We start from the raw sequence: 7,034 nt of genomic DNA on the forward strand, positions 1-7,034 counted from the left end.
TACTTATTCAACTTATCGGCTGAGCAAATAATCTGAGAAGCCAAATTATATGAAGAAGAAAGTGGCATCAGGATCGAAGGTTAATTAACAACTTGCAATATGCAGATGACACCACTTTACATATTGTAAGCCGAGATGACTTGAAGCACTTACTGATGAAATTCAAAACTGCAGCCAGTTAATAAAGAAAAAAAAAAGATATAGCATCTGGGGTCTTAAAGGCTTAAAGTTAAACAAGCGGCCATCTAACTGGGAAGCAACAAAGTCCACATGGAAGAAGCACACCAGCCTGTGTGATCATAAGGTGTCAATGGAATGGGTATCAGAAGTTCAAAAACAAGCAATCAAATTGATGTGAAGGTGCATGGACAAAATGGAAACCCAAAACCCCCCTGTAAGACAATTGGAAAGTCTCTCACAGAAGGGCCACATGGAAGAGATGATTGCAGTACAGCACTGATGAAACACATATTACTATCCTCTAGTTCTTTAATATTTCCTCCCCCCACTATTATGGCCTTAGTTTTACCTCATTAATCTTGTTAGACCTGTGTATGTTCATTTGTATAAATAAGATAATTTGATGCATGAAATCCAAAGATAGAAAAACCCTTCAGAAATAGGAACAAGAGAAATGATTCCCTGAGGGTCCAGGAAGATATAAGATATGGGGTGTGGGGGAGGAATGATAGCAATGATGGTTGTATAACCCCACTCAAGGGAAATGATGAACAGAATTGTAGGTGAATGGATACATTGGATGACATAAGATATGGCAAAATAATTAATTAATTAAAATATATAAGGGTTCTTGGGGGGTAGGGGGTAGGAGGGAAGGGATAAAGGGGAGCTGATGTCAAAGAGTTCAAGAAGAACAGAAATGTTTTGAAACGGATGGTGGCACTCCATATCGGCACCCCAAGCTCTAAGGACAATGTCTCTGCACAGAGGACTGTAGGGCCAACAACAGCTCAGGACATGATGTAACCTTGCTGGAGCATCCCATGACAGAGGACAATAGTAGGGACACACAGTGGGGCGTGAGTCCCTTCTCGGTTTGCCCCCACAACAGGGCAAACCGAGAAGGGAACATAAAAGATCAGCAATGGGAGTAAAGCCAGCCACAAAGCCCCTAAGGCACCCCCAAAATAGACTTCATGTTAGGAAGGGCCGTTCCCAGAACACCCCAGGACCAGTGGCAAGATAGTCATAAAGGTCAGTGGACAGACATGGAATTATCTATGCTTTTCCGTTTGGGGTTTTGTTTTGCTATTGATTATTAATTTTATATATACATATATATTTTTCCTTTATTTCTTCTTTTTTAAATGCAATCTTTTGCTTTCTTTTGTATTGCCCACATGGGAAGCAAGTCTGAGGAGAAAGCAACAGGACCAATGGTTCTGGGTGGACTTGAGGGGAGGAGGAGGCAGGGGAATGGAATGGTGAGCAAACAACACCATACACAGGGGAACAACTAAGGAATTAAAATAAAAAACAAGGAGGACGTAGAGATCCTGGGGTGTTGGAGCAACAGCAATCTAGCTGAGAGGAATTACTAAGAGGCAGAAGAAGGGCGAGTGGGACGTGGGAAAGGAGGAAGGTAAAAGGAAACAGAGGCGAGATCTAGGAAGCAAAGCTTTGGATAGAGGTATAAACATAGGTGTGATCTTATGTAAATATATTAATTCATAAAAATAGAGGTGTGGCCTGTGTACATATAGTTACTTGGCAATGCATTGAAGAAGTAGATGGACTTTGGACCCTCCCTCAACACAAGAACATTTTGTTCTAACAACCTGGCATTCTATGATGCTCATCCTCCCAGCAGGATTGCTGAAGACAAAATGGGTATACAGGCAAATATAGTGAAGAAAGCTGATGGTGCCTGGCTATCAAAAGATATAGCGTCTGAGGCCTTAAAGGCTTGAAGTTAAACAAGCGGTTATCTAGCAGAGAAGCAACAAGCCCTCATGGAAGAAGCACACCAGCCTGGGTGACCATGAGGTGTAGAAGGGACCAGGTATCAGGCATCAAAGAACAAAAAGTCTTATCAGTGTGTGCCCACCTTCCCAATATGATCACTGAAGACAAATGTGTGCATAAACAAATATGGTGAAGAAAGCTGATGGTGCCCGGCTACCAAAAGATATAGCATCTGAGGTCTTAAAGGCTTGAAGATAAATAAGAAGCCAATCTAGCTCAGAAGCAACAAAGCCCACATGGAAGAAGCACACAGCCTGTGTGACCACGAGGTGTCGAAGGGATCAGGTATCAGGCATCAAAGAACAAAAAAATCGTATCATTGTGAATGAGGGGGATGCAGACTGGGTACATCTGTACCTCAAAGCCCATCTGTAGGCAACTGGACATCCTCTTACAGAAGGGTTGCGGGGCGGAGACTAGCCAGTCAGGGAGCAGGGTAGCAATGATGAAACATACAACTTTCCTCTAGTTCTTTAATGCTTCCTCCCCCCCCTGCCCCCACCCATTATGATCCCAATTCTACCTTACAAATCTGGCTAGACTAGAGGATGTATACTGGTACAGATAGGAACTGGAAACACAGGGAATCCAGGAGAGATGATCCCTTCAGGACCAGTGGTGAGAGTGGTGATACTGGGAGGGTTGAGGGAAGGTAGGGTAGAAAGGGGGGACCGATTACAATGATCGACTTACAGCCTCCTCCCTGGGGGATGGACAACAGAAAAGTGGGTGAAGGGAGATGTTGGACAGGGTAAGATATGACAAAATAATAATAATTTATCAATTATCAAGGGTTCATGGGGGAGGGGGGCACAAGGAGGGAGGGGGGAAAATGAGGAGCTGATACCAAGGGCTCAAGTAGAAAGCAAAGGTTTTGAGAATGATGAGGGCAACAAATGTACAAATGTGCTTGACACAATGGATGTATGGATGGATTGTGATAAGAGTTATATGAGCCCCCAATAAAATGATGGAAAAAAAGAGCTGTAAGAGCCCTCAATAAAATGATTTGTTTATAAAAAAGAAAAAAAGAAGAAAAAAGCTTTAAGAGCCCCCCCATAAAAAGAAAGGGAAGGAAACGGATGGTGGCAGCAATTGTACAATTATGCTTGATCAAATTGAATTATGGATTTTTATAATATCTATAAGAGCTCCCAATAAAAGGATTAAAAAAGTATGGATTTGAAGAATAGTGAAGGTACCAGGGACTGCTAGAAAACAAACAAATTAGTCTTGGAGGAAGTACAGTCAAAACAATCCTTAGAACTCAGGATGAGACTTTGTATCACAACCTTTGGACCTGCTATCAGGAGAGACCAGTCCCTGAAAAATGATACCATGCTTGGTAACTAGAACCAAAAATACTAAACTCACTGCCACTGAGTCAACGCTGACTCATAGCAACCCACTATGGGTTTCTGAGACTGTAACTATTTGCGGAAGTAGGAAGCTCAGTCTTTCTCCCTTGTAGCCACTGGTGGTTTTGAACTGCCAACTATGTGACCTGCAGCCCAACGAGTAACCTCTACACTACCAGGGATCATCTAGTAAAGTAGAAGGGCAGTGAAGAAGAAGAGCCTCCACAAGATGGATTGACACAGTGGCCGCAACAGACCACCATAGGACCGGCAGTGTTTTGTTGTGTTTAATATACAGGCACCTGAGTCAAGCTGACTCCTTGTCACCTACGAGCAAGGAAAGATTCTTGTCCTCCACGAAGGAGACTCCGGTTCACTTCTTGACCAATGCACCGCTTGCACAGCCTGACTTGCCTGTCACTGGAGGCCTGTCTGCTGCTCTGATGCTGAATGGATTTCAGTGGAGCTTCTAGGCTAAGATACTGTAGGAAGAAAGTCCTGGAAATTCACTTCAAAAAAACAGACATTGATAACCCTTTAGAGCAGAAAAAACAAACGAGCAAAATACTCTCTGGCATCAAGTGAACTGGACCCTTAGAAACCCTCTAGATGGAGCAGAACCGCCTGCCCCTGTGGATTTCTGAGGCAGAACTTTTTATAGTCGTAGAAAGCCTCATCTTTCTTCCTCAGAGCAGTTGGTGGTTTTAAACTGCTGACTTTACAGTTAACAATACCACATGTAACCCACTATGCCACCAGGGCTCCTCCCTAGAGCACAGGTTCCTAACTTTATTTGGCCTTTTCAGAAAAAAAAATTACTCAGTGCCCCCCTGACAAATAAAACTTAGGTCCACAGTCCAGGATACAGGTTAGGCTATCTGTCCAAATTGAGTAAGACTGAAGAAGCATTGATACATTTGAATTGTGCTGCTGGAGAAGAATATAAAAAGTACTAAGAGGACAAACCTATCTGTCTTGGAAAAAATATGGCCAGAGTGCTTTTCAGAGGCCAAGATGGGGAGACATCGTGTTACGTACTCTGGCCATATTGTCAGGAGAACTCAGTCCCTGGAGAAGGCCATGATGCTTGGTGAAGTGGAGGGGCAGTGGCAAAGAGGAAGACCCTCAAGGAGATGGATTGACACCGTGGCTGCAACAACGGGCTCAGGCCTGGGAACAATTGTGAGGATGGTGCAGGACCGGGCAGTGTTTCCTTCTGCTGTGCATGGTCACAATGGACAGAACTAACCCAATAGCCCCTAACCACAACAAAATCTGTTTTTGTAGAGCCCCTGGCTTGTCCGAGTGCCCCCAGGGCAGTAGTGCCCAATCTGGGAAACCCTGCTATTGAGTGTCAGTCTATGCCCACACACAGGTCTTTTCATGATGGGTGTTACCAGCCATTGGAGGTGACTGGATGGTAATTGGCTTCATTCATTCATGCAGAGACAACAGGAAAAGAAAACAGCTCCTTAAATCCATCTTGTGTTTGAGATTGTCTATTTTACATATCAGTATTGAATTGCTAATGTTGTGTAAGGCAGGTCCATTCTCCCAGAACAAGATAGGACATCTGGGGCCAGGTGAAGAATTAGTGTCCAACCCCACTTGTCCCCACCCCAATGTAGCTGAGTTCTGTGGCTCAGGTGTGAGGCCGAAACACTGCCAGAGGCACCCGCCACTTGATTTATTAGCGTTCGCCACCCTGCTGCTGAAGTTGAAAAACAGACCCTCTCTGCCCTATTTAAGTTGATTAAGAAAACAGAGCGAGGTCTTAAAAGTCTCACTGTCCCTTTAAGTCAAAAAGTGCAAGAGTGCTAATGATCACTGTATGGATTTTATTGACTGGCTTGGGCCAAGTTGAAATGTTTTTCCTTCCCTAATCAAAAGTTGGAGGGCAAGGATAAAGTAAACCTCAAATAATCACATTGTATTTTTGATTAGTTACATAAGGCTGTTTTAGGACCTCCACCCAGAATTGGCTTTGAGGCAGGCAGGCACTTTTTAAGAAGTTTGGGTTTGGGAGCGGCGCTTTTCCTGATAATGCAGCCTTTTGGCAGATATGCTCTTTGTTGACTCTTTCCAGGAAACCAGAGACTTGGCCAAGGCGGAGAAAAACGAAGTAATAACAAAAACAGTAATAATCGCAGCGCTGAGCTTTCTGGGGCATAGATACATGCCAGACATCGCTGTCAGCACGTGACCCTGTGATAGTGCGAATGAGACAGGGCCTGGTACTGGACAAGCCACCAGAGTGCTTTGGGTTTTGCCTTGTGTTTTTGCTAAGCCTGGCTTTACGTTTGCTTCGAACAATTTGCCTGGAGACAACAGAAACGTCCTGGATTATACATCAGCTTTTAGGAGTTACACAGCAGATCATAATAAAGACCCTTGTGATGAGATCCTCTTATCTGCATGACAGGAAGAAGTAGGCAGGTTCTGCTCTCAGAGAATTCACAGGTACCTGTCTAGGGAGGAGCCTTCCTAGGTAAGGTGGCTGGCTCTGTGGTAGGTGCTTGGAAGCGCATGGATGCCACCTTTAAGCTGTGGAACCATGGGCTGTGGGAGTTAGAAATGTTCTGCTTCCTGCCCGTGTAGGATGATAAGCAAAACTGCTAAGCATGCGTTTTACATCTTTGACCAAGATTGATAAAGATATTGAAGGATAGGAAACGGCTCAGGACAGAGTCAGAACTTGTGAATTACTGATGGGAACCTTGATTTGGTTTGATGGACCTAGCTTCTTCCATTCTTTTGATCAACCAACTGGGCAAGCCTACAGATTGGTTATCATTACTTAGTTGCAGAGGAACATGATGCCTAAACTTTTTCTTCTTCTTCTTCTTCTTTTTTTTTTTAAAGAACACATGGGCAATGTGCTGATGGTGTGGGGAAAAAACACCTCAAGCCTGAATATGGAGCCTTAAAGGGCAATTAGGCTAAAGTTTTAAGGGGATGCATTTAGGTTGTATAGAGGATTGGTAAGAGCCACCTGGGACTCCTCCCCTCTCCACCTGGTAGGAATTCACCTCGGACAGAACATAGGGGCACAAAGCCAGAGGCTGAGGGATAGGAAGACTGAGAGGCCAAGCTTGCTCAACAGCCCACCTGCTTATTCTCTCCTGTTCTGCTCTGCTGAGACCACGCATCATTTGAACTTCCCAAGGTGAGCGGTGACATCAGGAGGTTGATGACTCAGAGGCACAATTTACACAATCCAGTCACCTGTGGGACAACTTCAATGCCCCCAAAGGTGGGTGGGGTTTAATCTCGACTAAGGAAAAAGTTGGAGTGGGGGTGGGGAATAGGAAAACCCATCTTTAGAGAATGGCAGCTAAAGAATTAAATTATGGTGAAGATTGGGTGGAAGAAGGGTGAAATCACTGAGGCTTTGGGGGGGACAATATCCCAAAGAAATGATCAATTTACAAAAGGATAACTAATTTTAAGAAGAGACATGTTGATGCCCACAGTGCCTGACCTACCGATCAATTCTCAAGGGGGAAAAAAAATTAATCTTGTTTGATGGGTTGGAACGGACTCAATGGCAGTGAGTTGGGTTGGGTTTGGGGGCCCTGAGGGAGGAGACCCAGTGGTTAACAGCAGAAACAATAGCCAACACGGTACACATTTCCAATGGCTCAGCTTATCCAATTCTGACGGAACGCTGAAGTGGAGCCAACCTTTACT

Source organism: Echinops telfairi, unplaced genomic scaffold, assembly GCF_000313985.2.
Source record: "Echinops telfairi isolate 266 unplaced genomic scaffold, ASM31398v2 ScPeMD7_31;HRSCAF=116, whole genome shotgun sequence".
Lineage (NCBI taxonomy): Eukaryota > Metazoa > Chordata > Mammalia > Afrosoricida > Tenrecidae > Echinops > Echinops telfairi.